Raw genomic sequence first — 15,197 nt, 5'->3', positions numbered from 1 at the left:
GTCTAACTGCAGGAATGGTTAGCTGTTGTAAAGCACTCTTGCCTGTGGATGGCAGCCCAGTTCTCAGAAAGGCTCAGGCCTTAGTTATCTTGACAAACTGCGATGACAAGATTGTGTCAACTTTTGTGTTTCTAAAAGACTCTCTGAGGCTCACCAAGGCTGCATTTATTTAATCAAAAATACTGTCAGTACAGTAGCATTGTCAAATATTATAGCAATTGAAAATAACAGCTTGTACACAGTTATAAACTAAAACTTTAATACCTAAATGAGAATTTAATATTTTCCTTAAATGCTCTAATGAAAAAAAAAATGAAACAAAAACATTTAAAAGTAATATATATATATATATATATATATATATATATATATATATATATATATATTTTTTTTTTTTTTTAGAAAATTGATATATAACGTAATACAACATTTGATGTAGTTGTTATGGCATTATGTAAACACGCTAATGCGACACACATTTGTAGAATCGCCCAGAAGCACTTGTATAACCTACTTCCAATGAAGAAACGAACTTTATTTGTAGACATTTCGGCTCAAATTATCCTTTGCCCCGAGCCAAAATGGCGTCAGTTTCTACGCTCGGACGTAAACAGATTCAGTTTCCTCCTCAGAAAGGAAGATCAGGGCAACTGTGAGAATCACACCGAGGAAATGGGAACGGAGAGTCGCGGCCCTAATTAAGCCATTTTAAAATATAAATATTCATCGTATTAACGTAATTCGGGTGAATGCTGTTGCTGTTTACATTTATTGACAGGTACGTGTTGCTTTACCCTTGCTATAATAACACTACGCGCGATTTTCCGCTGTTTGTTCGTAAGCAGTAAATTGTGCCTGCAGTTTATTAGCGTGCTAGCTAACATGCTAGTTGAGCCGATTTACTGTACACAAATATAAATGCATGTGTTTTTACTCACAATAACTCTCTAAATTAAACCAGTGCCGGTCACTAAAACGACACTAGTTAATTTGAGCATACATTTAGAACAGCTTTATAAGGCGAAATGTTGCTCGTTTTGTTAGTAAATTAAAGCTTTCCAGCGAGCTAATCAACTAGCCGAGACTGGAAATTTCGTTTTGATTGCTTGCACGCGATAAATCTTGTTTTATCGAGCTAAATCCTCTTAGAAAACATGGAAGCTGTTGAATCTGTCTAGTTCCTATGCGTGCAAAATTCATATTTTTTCCTGTCATGTTTACATAGAAATGCGCTATAACTCGCTTTGAGGCATTTATTTGTCGCGAGTTTGTAGTTTAAGTGTTCTTAAGTGTCATTCACGCAGTGTTTTGTAATCTGCAGTGATAACGTAGGTTAGTAAAAGATCCAGGGCCCGGGCCTCAGTCCGCGGTCTTGAGTTGAACAGCCATCCGACATCAGAGCGAGTGAGCCGGTGTGATCAGCAGAGCCCGGCTGCACATCATGGGCGACAGCAGAGGTGAGATTGTTTTGATTTTTATTACTATGACTAATTACGCTTAGAGCTGTAAACTTAGATTTTAATTGCACTACTTCAAGTTTAACGTTCACGTTATGTCTGACACTGTGTTTTGTGTATTACTAGAGCATTGATAAGATGTTATTGTTAAAACTCCTGCAATCTGTAGACCTCGGTTTATCATTGTTTCATGAATGTTTATTCATTCGTATCAGTTTATTTTACCTTGCATTTATGTAAAATGGGTTGTTTGTTTTCTCCCTTTAAATACCATTAAACAAAAAACACAGTTCTTTTAAAATGAATGGCCAAGCTGAATGTGACTGTATAATTTTTCCCTGTTCCTTACAGATTCTCGTAGTCCAGACAGCTCATCCGTTTCCTCACCACCATCAGGTCAGCGTTCGCCCCCATTGGCCCCTTCAGCCGCCGCCATGACTTCCCTGCCACCCATCACTTCGGCCGTGAACAGTCCCATCAGCAGCATGGGCTCACCCTTCTCCGTCATCAGCTCCTCTCTGGGTTCTCCTTGCCTTCCTGGAACTCCCTCAGTAGGCTACGGCCCCATCAGCAGCCCACAGGTGAGCATTACCTTGTTAACACTTCTGTCTTTCCACTGGACTCCCCATATTTCATTAAAGGTCTGAGTTTGTGCTACAAGACAAACAGTCCAGCTCGTTCGGCTTCTAGGTCTGCTTACTAGTTGGGGCCTTATGAAATCTGTTTTATTTTTTTTCCTAAATTTCATTTTTTATTTTTTTTCCAAATTCCGTTTTTGTTCCCATTTAAGTTTTTCTACATAAATGGTTAATTAAATTTTATTAATGAAAAAGCATGTCTAATTAATTAAAATCCTGAAACTTACAATATTTAACATCAATTTATTAAAAATTTAACCAAAATTACGTTAAAAGTGGTTATTTCAAATTGTAATAAATTACTGTTTTTACACTATTTATAATTAAATAAATACAGCCTTGGTGAGCATAAGAGACCTCATAAATGCAGCCTTGGTGAGATCTTTTGAACAGTAGTGTGCAATGACTAGCAATATGTAATTCAACCTGAAAATTTTGAAGTTAAATCACTGTTTATTCACTGAGATCATTTGAGGTTTTCCCTCTAAAACTGTTAATGTTTAACAGACCATCTGGTATTTTGACCTTAATTTCCAAAGTCTCTCAGGTAGGTTTCTGTCGATCTAAACCTGATTTTTATTTTTTCATAGTCTAAATTTGAGTTTAGCCAAAACAAAAGAGCATGGTTGATTTAGTAATTATTTAGCACCACCTCCCTCACGCCACAAGCTTTTTTTTGCGCTCCTCCTCATCACTGCATTTCTGCTTCACAGATGAACATGTTTGCCAGAAACACAGAGGTGAGACCTTGTACCCTCTCTCACTTTCTGACTCCCTCCTCGTTGTCTAGTAGCTGCTCTCATGCATATGTCTTCTTCCCTTTACTGTTGCTCATAGCTTTTGAAATGTAGCTCTGTTTGGATGATTAAATACCATCTGTTGAGGGGTTGTGTTCAACCAAACAAAGATTCGTAATGATTGGTCATCTTCCAGCTGTGGTCAAAGGGTCGGATTTGTGATGAAATGGTGTTTGAATGATTTGGGGAGATTTATTTATTTATTATTATCTGGTTATGATCAGTTAAGGGTTGAGCGCTAACCAGGCATGTGATACTGATCATAAGAAATTAACATGTATTTTCTTGATTTGATTTTTGTGCATCACTAACAAAAATGAGGAAGTGTTCATTTTATTCAGTTAAAAAAAGAAATTCTATCACTTCATCTCTTTCTCTATCTCTCACCTCATCGCCCGTCTCAGATCAACTCCACCGTGTCCATGTCGGGACTGCATGCAGTCAGCAGCTCTGATGACGTCAAACCACCCTTCGGTTTGAAGCCGATGTCCGCCCACAGCCCAGGGCCCATGGTCTCTCAGAAACGCTTGTGTGCCATCTGTGGGGACCGCTCCTCTGGTACGTCACTGATAAACACTAACCCGTCTGAAGGAAACACTGAAACTATATAAAAAAAAGTTTTATTCCTTTTAAATGTTTGTTGCTAATTTTTAAATGGTAAAATAGTGAATCAAACAATGGTTCAGTATCAATTAGGAGTATATGTAATGAGAAGAAAATGTTTGTTATTGTCACAGTGTACAACAAAAACATATTTTTACCTGTTTAATATAATGGTAAATATGCTATATATACACTGCTGTTTGAAAGTTTGGGGTCAGTAAGATTTTTTTTTAATGTTTAATAGTCCCCCGTGCTCCCTAAGGCAGCATTTATTTAATCAAAAATAAACTAAAGCTGTAATATAATAAAATGTTTTTTTTAATGAATTTTAAAATTGAATTTTTTTCCTGTGATGGCAAAGCTGAGTTTTTACTCCAGTTTTCAGTGTCAAATGATCCTTCAGAAATCATATGCTGCGTAATATTTTTGGGAAAACTTTTTTTAGGATTATTTGTTTAATAGAAAGTTCAAAAGAATAGCATTTATTTGAAATTTAAAAATGTTCTTCACAAATGAACAGAACAGCTTTTCATTATGTAACCCTTATGTAACAACAACATTATGTGATAACATTATGAAACCATTAAATTTAGGTTCAACTGTTAATTGAGGCAAATCTTCCACCTCCATAAATTCACCTCGTGTCTCTTTTCTCCAGGCAAGCACTACGGCGTGTACAGCTGCGAGGGCTGCAAGGGCTTTTTCAAGCGCACTGTGAGGAAGGACTTGAGCTACACATGCAGAGACAATAAGGACTGTCTGGTGGACAAACGCCAGAGGAACCGCTGCCAGTACTGCCGCTACCAGAAGTGCCTGGCCATGGGGATGAAGAGAGAGGGTAAGAACCAGAACTTGCTGTCCTACCTAGCACATACACATACCACAAACCCAAGATGAGATACTCTTTACACTAGAAGTAAGGAGTAGTGATTCACTGATATTCACTGTGATTCAGAGTCTGATGCCAGTGTCTCCTCTCCTCATAAATGGACCTATGTTTAATACTTAAACTGTAAATCTGAATACATAAGTCACAGTGTGTATTATTATTTATGTGAAGCTAATGCAATAGAAAGACTGATCTACATCTTGAAATGTTCAGTGCTGTGGTGCTATGCATTTAGTGTTTGCAAGAAATACAAACTGATGCTGATGTCTAGAGAGCAGAGTGGATGATGGACAATAAAGCATTTAAAGGAGTAGTTCACCCAAAAATGAAAATGACTGATTATTTACTCCCCCCACCCCCACAGGCCCCCCGAAGATGCGTATGACTGACTGACTTTAGCCGAAGAAAAATGAAGGTAATGGAGGAAAACATTCCAGGATCTAATGCAAGTGAACAGGGCACACCATAGACCATTTTGAAAGTCCAAAATCTAATAAGGGTCTTCTCTTGTGAAACGATCAGTCATTTTCAGAAGAAAAAAAAAACTACTTTTTAACTAATGGCCTCTTGCGTGTTGGGAAGGTCACACGTGACGTAGGCGACAAGAACCGCCTCATTGTCTACATTGAGCCCCGTTCACTTGCATTAGACGGAGAAAAATCCTGAAATGTTTTCCTTCAAAACCTTAATTTCTCTTCAGCTGAAAAAAGAAAATTCTCTACATTTTGGATAAGCTGGTGCTGATTTTTGGGTGAAGTAATCCTTTAAATATTATGTGCAATTTAATGGCAACTGGGATGTACCAAATAATTGCAGAAATGTATTTTTTTGTATTTAATTTATTTATTTAATGATAAATTCTCTTGGCCAACATATCGGTCTGTCACTAAGGAGAGAGCAAGTGTTTTCTAGAATTAAGCCAGACAGAACGATCGCAGTGACAAGAGTAGGTGTAGCAGAGACATGTAGATTTCAGAAGATTGTTGACACTGAATGTAAAGAAGGTATTGTGGCTAAGTCATAGTCATCACGGTACAAACCAGAGAGGAGATGCAGAGGGGGAGGGAGGGCTGTTGTCACCACTAACACCTGTCCCCCCTCTCTCCCTCTTTTGTTTCCTCTCGTTCTCTCTCTTCCTCCCTCTCCTTCTGTAGTGGTCCAAGATGAACGACAACGATGTAAGGAGAAAACAGGGAGGGAGGGAGGGAGGGGTGGTTGTGTGTGTGTGTGTGGGAATGTTGAAAGAATTGCTCTGTAGGATATTAGTCACATCTATTAAAGGGGTCATTTCGTACATCTTTTTTTCCTTGAGATCTACTTAATGTTACTATTTTTGCATTTTTATTCATCATTTAATATGGTTCTTGATATTCTTAAAGTGATATTATATATTTTTTTGTTTCACATTAATGCTTAAAGTCAGACTCAAATGTTCAGGAACAGTGTTAAAAATAAACGTTTTCTTATGTTGAGAAAGATATGCGGAGCTATAGGTGCTACACCACCAGAAACGCCACAACATTTTGCTCTTATTAATAGTTTTTTTGGTGTTTAAAAGTAATTGTATCATCCCACTTTCTCTTTATTTCTTTCCCAAGACTAGATCTACCAAGTTTTTGTTACCTAATAGTCATTGTATAAATGTGGACAATCATGTGTCTGATGTGACATGCAAAAGTTTTTTTTTTTTTTTTTTTTTTTTTTTTTTTTTTTTTTTTTAATCTGGGAACTGAATGTTTTCAAAGTGCTTCAAACTGTTGTCAAAGGTCAAGGAAAATATTTTTCCTCATGATATGACCCCTTTAAATGACATGATGCAGCAAAAAAATATTAGTCGTGAGAATGTTGTTTTGAATATGTGCAATAAAGGACCTTTGTATCTTTTACTGGGTCATTGAAGAAGGAATGTTGCTGGGGGACTTCAGTGTGTGAATGAATGTTGAAAACTAACCAGGAACTACATGTATCTGTATATCTCTGTCTCTCTACTCCTGTTTACATCTTTACCGCTTTCCCTATTTACTACCCTTCTCTCTGTTTTCCTTTTCCCATCCTGTTGATCTGTCCTCCGCCCTATCCTTCATCTCTATTTCCCCGTCTTGTCCCTCTTCCTCATTTCCCTGTGTGCGATGCAGCCGTTCAAGAGGAGCGTCAGAGGAACAAGGAGCGTGAAGGAGAGGTGGAGTCCACCAGCGCCGCGAACGAAGAGATGCCTGTAGAGAAGATTCTAGAAGCAGAGATGGCCGTGGAGCAGAAGACCGAGCTGCATGCGGATGGCAGCTCAGGGGGAAGCTCTGTAAGTTACAGATAAGCATGTTAAAGAGGATTTCAGGATTATTTGTTACGTGATCCAGAACTTCAAGATAATTGGGCTCTAATTTTAGCTTGTGGACTGATTAAAAGCAGGAAGTTGCGTATTATGGCACTTTGCGTGGTACGACTCTGCTCGGCTCGGTTTGCTTTTCCACTGCAGTTTAGTACTGCTTCGAAGTGGGTGGGATTATAGACTGATTGTTATCGTTGCTCTGCCACCTCATCCACTGACCACAATACAGCCATTTCTTTTTTTAAGCTGCGTGTGACGGTAGTTTAAAGTGGAAAAAAAAAAAAAAGTGACGTGACATACAGCCAAGTATGGTGACCCATACTCAGAATTTCGTGCTCTGCATTTAACCCATCCAAAGTGCACACACACAGCAGTGAACACACACACACACCGTGAACACACACACCCAGAGCAGTGGGCAGCCATTTATGCTGCGGCACCAGGGGAGCAGTTGGGGGTTCGGTGCCTTGCTCAAGGGCACCTCAGTCGTTGTATTGCCGGCCCGAGACTCGAACCCACAACCTTAGGGTTAGGAGTCAAACTCTCTAACCACTAGCCCACGACTTCCCCTCTTTAAAAAAGCAAGTCGTTTAAAAAAAGTTGTTAGAACAAATGATACTGCGGTGGCTGTAGCTGACTATTTCAATCTAGTGGGTTTGGTGTTTCGTGTCTCAAATCCAGTGACTCTGGTACTGATGATTCTCTCTGACCAATCAGTGATCTGCACTAATAACTCATCATCACATTTTAATATTGGTGTGGCTTACCTGGAACCTCAACTGAGATGGTACTAAAAAAAGCACTAGGTACTGTACACAGTGAAAACCCCCCAAAAGTGAGCCGTACCATGCAGTGGAAAAGCTCCATTAGAGCTTTCAGTTTTGATCAAGCTTCTTGTCTGATGGAGACTGCATGTATATCTAGCATCATCTCCAGAGTAGAACTGGGTGATATGGTCAAAAATATTATCACATTTTTTTTTTATATCGTACAATATCCATATTTATCACAATATTCATCTAGCATTAATGAAGGAAATGATTTCCATATGTTTGTTAGTCCTTGAGATTAAATGTAAAAAGGACGGTTTTATTCAATCAAACTCCACAGAGTAGCTACTTTAATCCAAGTTTATTATCAAAAATGGTTTCTAATGAAATGAATTAATAAAACTTGAACAATTTGATAAATTTTTGACATTCAAATTACAACTAACAATTTATTTATTAATTTTTTTGTCAAATACGTTTCTGCACAACAGAACTGTGTAAATTAAAGCAAGGATGAAAATATATCTTGGTTGCATAATATTCTTTAAAAATAATAATATTATTGCATGTCTGTCATTATTACTTCAGGCTAAACCAAACTTGAGTTTTTTTCCGTTTGTCGTGAAGATCTTTGAATTTTAGTGTGTATTAGACTGTAGTTTTTCTCAAATGTTGGTGAATGGTGACACTCAATGCTGGAGTGAAGTGACATTCTGGGATGCTGAAGTTTGTCACAAAAATGTCCGAGCGTTTGATTAATCCACATTGAGTAAAAATGTCCAGAGCTTCTCATCGTTATCAACATAAATTGAATTGCAATCTCAATATGATATCATTGAAATGCAAATTCCTACTGCTAAATTACAAAAAGCCTTGCATGATGTTATTTTCAAGTTTTTTGCATTCCCTCTCCTTACTACTTACAAAACTTTTCTTTCCTCTCCTCAGCCAAATGACCCAGTCACAAATATCTGCCAGGCGGCTGATAAACAGCTGTTCACTTTGGTGGAGTGGGCAAAACGGATCCCTCACTTCAGTGAGCTGTCTCTGGATGACCAGGTCATCCTGCTGCGTGCTGGTAAACCTATTTGCCTTTGTCTTTCTGACTCTACAACCTGCAAACAGGATTTTTTGATGCTTCCCTTAGCAAACACTTTAATAATTAGCTTTTCTCAGTAATGATCCCCCCTCATCTTTTTGCTGCTTTCATCTGTCTATCAGGCTGGAATGGAGCTACTGATCGCGTCTTTCTCTCATCGCTCCATCGCGGTGAAGGATGGCATTCTGCTGGCCACCGGCCTCCACGTGCACAGAAACAGTGCTCACAGCGCAGGGGTGGGAGCCATCTTTGACAGGTAATAGGCATGTCACATGACTGCAGACAGGATAGCCTTGTATTGATCTTCTGAAGGTCTTGGCTTTATTAGATTTACTCGCTATAGGTTTCAAAAAGATGTGCATGTGACCTGCTGTGCTTATGTGTGAAAAGGATTAGGCAAGAAATATTATATTATGATTTGTAGTAGACCTGTGCTCATAAATCTTAACAGCTTTGCTTCTTGACACATTTAAGGCTGCAAAGGTGGTTGGATTTTCCTGTGTCGTGACAAAGAAAAATACCTCCTGACAGCCTGCTGCCTTGACGCTGCTGTGTATATATAGTGTGCTTTTATAGACTGACACTGCACGAACAGACAGGACATACACATACATGCAGACACCTATATGTGCACCAGTGCTCTCCTCTGCTTATAGTCTCTACACACTCCCATTTACATGATCAATTCCGTGCACATGTATGAAGTGTGCTCTGGCATCCACTCTTGATCTGCTGGTAATTACAGCGATTGTTTATATTAAGAAACAAATTTAGCACATTTCTCTCCATAACTTCTCAAGACTCCATATTTTATCTTTGTCTTCTGCAAATCCAGGAATAATGAGCTACAGGCTGTTGTTTTAAATGAGCTCATTCTAGATGTTCTGTGCTACAGTGATGTTGTGATGTTCATATGAAATTGTCTTTCGTTGCCATTCATCTTGTCATAATGTCTCTGCTTCAGAAATGAGCCTCTGTGTCCTTGTGCTTCACTGTCCAACTCACCCGATTTTTGCAGCGCTTCATTGTCCTCCTGTTGGTGCTGTGATGTGTGCACATGCTTCCCGCTTTGCTTTATTGGCTTTAAATGCTGTTTAACCCTCTGTGCAAAATCTGATGCATGTTCAGAGTCATTTTATGCACTTAGAGCAATTAGGAGATGCTGATGTTATAGTACATAATAATACTTTGTCAATGAGCAGTTATATTCCCTTACAACAAAAATAATAATATTATATTTCTTTAGGGCTCAACAATAATGATTTTGTTCAGATTTCTGCTTTTGTTCAGATGTTCACTGGCTGCACTTGCAAAAATCTGAAATTAAAATTAAATATACATTTTTATTAATCAACATTTTATAAATTTAAGTGTAAGGAAAAATGTAAATTTTCCATTAAACATTTGTATTTTTGTATTTAAAAATAAGCTTTTCTATATAATGCATTGGAAAAGTAGTCAAATGCATTAATTATGCCTTGTAATGCACCATTGTATGCCCTCATGAATAATTTATTGCCATAGTTATAATAGATTATAAAACTTATCTATTCATAGTTACACTTTTAGAAAGTGTGATGCATCAAATCACTTGACAAGCAAACTTTCAAATATTATATGCATTTTAAATTTGGCTACAATTAATAATTAAAAGATGAGTATGATTGCATTACAAGGCAATTTATGCATTGTACATAAAGGCTTTTTTTTTTACATTTGTTATAAAATAAACTAGAAATGAAGTGTTAACACATTAATTACATTTCATTTTTACCTATTTTAACTGATGTTCAACAGATTTTGAAAGAACCTTGATGAGGAATTTACATCAACAGATTTGCAAAACATTTACATCAATGAATTAAAGCGTCCATTCTTATTGTTGAGCCCTGATCTTATCCTGTAAAAGATTTCTTTCTTCATGTTATATTGTATTTGTTTTTGTGCTGGGAATTGCCATTTCAAGCTTTGCTGCTGCCAACCCATGATCGTCTGCCTTCCTTTCAACAAGAGCCTGTAGCTTGTTACTCTTTGAACTGGGCCTACCGCCATCATATGTGGAGTCTTAACGTCTCTGCCTGGGCCTTTCTGGAGCGGGGAGACATTATATAACAATGAAATGTGAAATGCCATTTTAATAACACATTGTGATTGAACACACAGGGAGAGTGCGCACAATGCAGAGGTTGGGGCCATATTCGACAGGTAATGACACTCCGCCACACGCCATAAACAAACAGCAGCAGTCAGGAAAGCCTTTAGTTTGAGACAGTTTATTTTGGATTAAATTATGTCTGGGGCTGTTTGGGGCAGGTAAAGACCAAACTGACCTTGTGTACGAATGTCTGTGTGATTGAATGTGTTGCTTTGACTCACAATAGCTGTGTTTCCATTGTCGGGCCAGTGCGAGCCAGGGCTAACACAGAGCCTCGGACCTCAAGCCGCAAGGCCAAAAACGATCTGTGTTTCCACTGTCGGACCAGCGCTCTCTTCTCTCTATCACTGTGCTGTTATCCTTTCAGCCAGAGCAACAGAGAGAGCTCACAAACAGAAAATCTGAGTTATACGAGTTACACAGCATATATGAAATGTATGACATGCAGATACAAAAGTCCTGTATGAGGCAGAGATCAAGCCTCATCGGGGTGACAATGGAAACGCAACTGGCACACACTAGCACGCTCGCTTTTGGCCCGACAGTGACTAATGTTAACACGAGTGACTGATATCTTACGTGGCATGCTCTGTTTCTAAAACATTCATTTCGCTGTTGTTTTTGTCCGATTAAGATGAAATATGAAGGCTGTTATATTACTATTTATTTTTTTATGATTGTGTTTTGAAGTGCTTGTGAAAATGACTCCAGCTATTTTGTTTTAGTGCGTAAATGCGAATTGTTGTACTTCAGATTTTAACATGACTCTTCTCTTTTTCCCACCTTTCCTTTCCTGCTTTTCGTCCCTTGCTCCTTCCTGCCCTCATTTTAATGGCGTCAGGGTGCTGACGGAGCTGGTGAGCAAGATGAGGGACATGCAGATGGATAAAACCGAGTTGGGCTGCCTGAGAGCCATCATCCTCTTCAACCCAGGTCAGACCAGGTTATTTTTGTTATCTTTTATTTAATGGCAGAGCACACATTTAGAGCTGCTCTAAATGCACTTATCTACATCACAGTTTCTTAGGAAACCAGTTGTTATAAATATAATGTAGCATTTAGTATTTTTACTTATTTAAATGAAGCGTATGTGCTGTGTGAGCAAACCGTAATCAAGCACATGCAGCAGAAGTGCTCTTTATTTCCCATTCCTCACCATCGATTAATATTAGAAAGTGTATTAATCTTCTAACATTCTTTGCCATTAAAATATCTGAATGAACAATTTAACTACAAACTTTACTGTGATGGACTGATACTGTTGCATTATCAGTGCATTCCTAGTTTGTACACTTCAGCCACAGTCTAAACTCAGAATTGGCTAAGAATATAATAGTGCAAAGTGCCAAGAGAAACAAGCAATAAAAATATTGCAATATGTCGCAATTTTTAAAAAGCTACACATCCAGAGACCATTATATTGTTACGCTGAAAGTTCCTGCTGATTTCCACCCCTGCTGTTCGGTCATAAAGGCAGCTTTACATTTAATGTGTCGTTTTATGTGCAGATGCAAAGGGCTTGTCAAGGCCCAAGTGAAGTGGAGTTACTGAGAGAGAAGGTCTATGCATCGCTGGAGGCTTATTGTAAACAGAGATATCCTGACCAGCAGGGCAGGTAGAGTACATGTGTGTTTTTTTTTTTCTCTCTTCTATGCTTTAATAGATTGCAACAGTGTGGTTATTGAAGTAAAAATCCCATCTAGAATGTCCATAGAGGGAAGAAAGATATGCCAATTGGGTTACAGTTCACTGTAGTTTCTCTCCATCTCACTTGGCTTTCAGGTTTGCCAAGCTCCTCCTCCGGCTGCCAGCGCTGTGCTCTATTGGCCTAAAGTGCCTTGAGCACCTGTTCTTCTTCAAGCTGATTGGAGACACCCCAATCGGCACCTTCTTAATGGAAATGCTTGAAGCGCCACATCAGCTGACCTAACCTGGACCAGTCTCGATCCAGTTCAGTCCGGTTTGCACCAGGGTATCGCACCCACCCTGGACTCTGGGGGCTTTACGGTCTCACTTCCTGTTAACACCTTCCCCCACAATTCTCTCCTACATATTCTTCCTGCCGCACCTTCAAACCAGTACAGCCCCGAAAAAAGACTCTAAGCTGTCTGAAAAAAAAAAAAAAAACTTGTTTTCCATGTAATGTTTTACACAGTCTGAGCTGTCCAGAGAGATCTTCAGAGAGATTCCCTGGAGGATCTAAATCAAAAGCGTCGGTTTAAAGACTTCGGCTTCCGGTTTTAGAGATCTCTGTGTGTCCTTTTGGTTTGTATGTTACTTTGAATGCACGAACTGTACTTTTTTTTTCATTTGTCACTGCAGTTAGACAGCCCTTCGGCTGAATTTACAGTGCATGTGTGACCGGGGTGAGAATCCGCCGAGCCCTTTGGTTGGTACGAATCAAGTGGCGGCAGACCTGCCGGTTCGTTTTTGACTGTGGAATACTGCTAACGTGCTATCTTTGGGATTTTCACCGTGAAATCCTACTTTGTACTGTACTCATGAAATGAGTCTGATTTATAAACGGCATTGGAAATTCTCTGCCTGCTGCATCTGGCCCTATTAAAAATGCAGGCTAGAGTTTTACATTTGTGAATAAATGTATGCAGGTTTTGTTGGACATGAGTTTTTGATCATGTTCGAAGGAGGGCCTAAAGGCACAGATTAAATCTCGCAGGAGAATCCTGCTTTTTTTTTGGTGGCAATAGGAGGGTCGACCTTGTTTTTCTTGATTTGTGTTGTTTTTAAATGAACAAATAGATTGGTTTTGGTTTTGGTACCTTCTAGAGGACCTTATACCTTTGCCATTCCATAATTCCCCCAAGTTCCTTTGATTCATATCGTTACCAATTCCTCTAATGGGAACCAAATCCACACCAAGCCCCCCAAAAGACAAATATTTATAAAGTGTGTAAGTGTGCTGTGAAGTATGTCCAACCACTCTTGTCCTTTCCACGTGATTGGTGTAGCAGGCCTTTTTCTTTTGTGTTTAGGAAATCAGCTTGTCTTTGGGCTTGTTTTGATTTAACTGGTACTAACTTTGGCATAGTAAAAAACAGAGGTGGTTCTGGTTTGTGTAAAGGCTGGAATACACTACATGATTTTTACACCAGGCTTGTTCCCAAAAGTTGGAGCCAGTCAGCAGTTTTTGGACATTCAGGATTGACTGATTTCACAGAAAACTGCATTGTGTTTGATGGGCACAGACTACAATATTTTTGAGCTCGAGACTATGATTCCATCCAGTCAGAGAATATCAAACATGTAAGCCGATTTTTTTAGAACGCAGTAGAATCACCTTCTACATTCCATCCGTACAGGTTGCTTCCCTCATAGCGACTGGCAAGAATGTATTATCGAACCACATCTGTCTTATTCAACAGAGACTAGGGTCATGTAAGAATTCTGCGTTCAATCTGAAAGGTCGACGTGTCAAAACCAGCATCCATCACAATCTCTATGCATTTATGTGAGTGATATTGTATAGTCTTGGAGAAAGACTGAACATGCCATCAGGGAAAGAATTCAGGCCGTTAAACAATCCAGCAAATGCACCAGTATTAATGGTGGGTACCATTTTCTGTACTTAAACCTGTAGGTTTTTTGTGGCTCCAACCAAGGAATTTTAGGCAGAGACTTGAGATCAAATACTGAAAGTATTTGAAGTTTTTATAACGAAGAATAGCTAGAGATTGCAAGTGGTCCCACCGGTTTTGGTGCTAATTATGACAACGGTTAGACCAAAATAGACGCACAGCTGTAATCAAGATATGCAATTTCTCCAATAAGCTTGAATTTGATATGCCAACTTCTGCATAGCGGTTTCAATTATAGTATCAAGCTTGATGCAGATTATTACTATCTGAACTCTTGTACAAGTGTTTTATACATTCATGAGGTGCTTAATTTTTCAGTTTCAGAGTATAATCATGAGCATCAGATGAGATGGTTCATTAGGACTGATGGACTTACTGTAATCCAGAATACATTAGCCATTGACATGTGACTGAATCCAGACTTCCAATCACAGCTTTGGGTGTCCTAGCTTAACTTCCCCATGGTTTGTGTTTTGTTAAGGCCAGTGGTTGGAAGAATCCTGTTTTTAAGTCTTTTTAATGTGATCAACAACTGACCTCTGGTCCTTAAATTTGGCTTCCAATTAGTTTAGAGTTTTTCTGTATTTTCTTGCATGTTTCCATTTATCCAGGTATTGAAGCTAATTGGGTTGGTGTTGATGGTCTGCTCTATATCTAAACGATGGGTGGGAAGGCTTATTTGATGGTGTACTGTATGCTTGTGTTTCCCGTGGGCGACTCGAGTCGAGTTTTCAGTCAGCCTGTGGGGTGTGTGTGTGTGTGTGTGTGTGTGTGCAGCAATCCGGAGGAAGTCCTGTGTGAAAGATGCATACAAGAGTGCAATGGCCCCCGTCTCCTTTTACTTGATTGCAGTTTGCCGTGGTTGTT

At 38.9% G+C, this 15,197-nt stretch overlaps 1 pseudogene; it reads left to right on the top strand.

Moving 5' to 3' along the window:
- Positions 1-610: 610 nt before the first annotated feature.
- Positions 611-13,724, top strand: LOC122148787 (annotated as a pseudogene).
- Positions 13,725-15,197: the final 1,473 nt, after the last annotated feature.

Source organism: Cyprinus carpio, chromosome A19 (assembly GCF_018340385.1).
Source record: "Cyprinus carpio isolate SPL01 chromosome A19, ASM1834038v1, whole genome shotgun sequence".
NCBI classification, from domain to species: Eukaryota; Metazoa; Chordata; class Actinopteri; order Cypriniformes; family Cyprinidae; genus Cyprinus; species Cyprinus carpio.
The sequence above is the reverse complement of the archived record's forward strand: the minus strand, read 5'-3'. Positions and strand labels throughout refer to the sequence as shown.